The following is an 894-nucleotide window of genomic DNA, read 5'->3' as shown; positions in this document are numbered from 1 at the left end:
ACCCCAATAACATATTACTGACTCCAGTTTACTTGTTATCCACCCTAATAACATGTTACTAACCCCTAGTAACTTGTTATTCTTCCCAATAACATATTATTGACCCTCAGTAAACTTGTTATCCACCCCAATAACATATTACTGACCCCTAGTAAACTTGTTATCCTTCCTAATAATATTACTGACCCCAGTAAACTTGTTATCCACTCTAATAAGATATTACTGACTCTCAATAAACTTGTTATTCACCCTAATAACATATTATTGACCCCCAGAAACTTGTTATCCACATTAAAACCGATTCACCTTCACCAATTCATCTACACCAAGCCCAGTCTTTTTCAAACCTTTAACCATGTGGACGAAGCCGGAGCCGGTGAAGTTGAGAACTCGTCAGAGATCTGGTCAACTCCGACGAGAGAGAGAGAGAGGATCGTCTGAAGGCGATGGCTTGGCCAACTCCGGCGAGCTTACATCACAGGCCTCGTCACCCTCACCACTTCAGAATTTCTTCCTCAACCTCACCAAGGCTCCGTCACAAACAGAGTAGATCCGGCCAAAAATCCCAACCAGATCCGGTCTCTCATCCGCGGAGATGGAGGAGATCTGATGCGGCACAGTGGAGGCGAGGATGACGCACACGACAGTGTTGAAGCAGAGGAGATATGGTGCGGTGCAGTCACCAAGTGGGCTTTAGGCCAGAGCAAACAATCAGTGTTCTTCTCCAGACGACGGCGACGCGACAGAGGGTTCCTACGTCGCAATTGGATCCAAGCAAGCTTTTGGGATGGGTCGGAGAAGATGAACAACGAAGCTTTCTGGAGAGAGAGAGAGAGAGAGAGAGAGAGAGAGAGAGAGAGAGAGAGAGAGAGAGAGAGAGAGAGAGAGAGAGAG

Source organism: Fragaria vesca, linkage group LG5 (assembly GCF_000184155.1).
Source record: "Fragaria vesca subsp. vesca linkage group LG5, FraVesHawaii_1.0, whole genome shotgun sequence".
Taxonomy (NCBI): Eukaryota; Viridiplantae; Streptophyta; class Magnoliopsida; order Rosales; family Rosaceae; genus Fragaria; species Fragaria vesca.
This window is presented reverse-complemented; position numbering follows the sequence as displayed.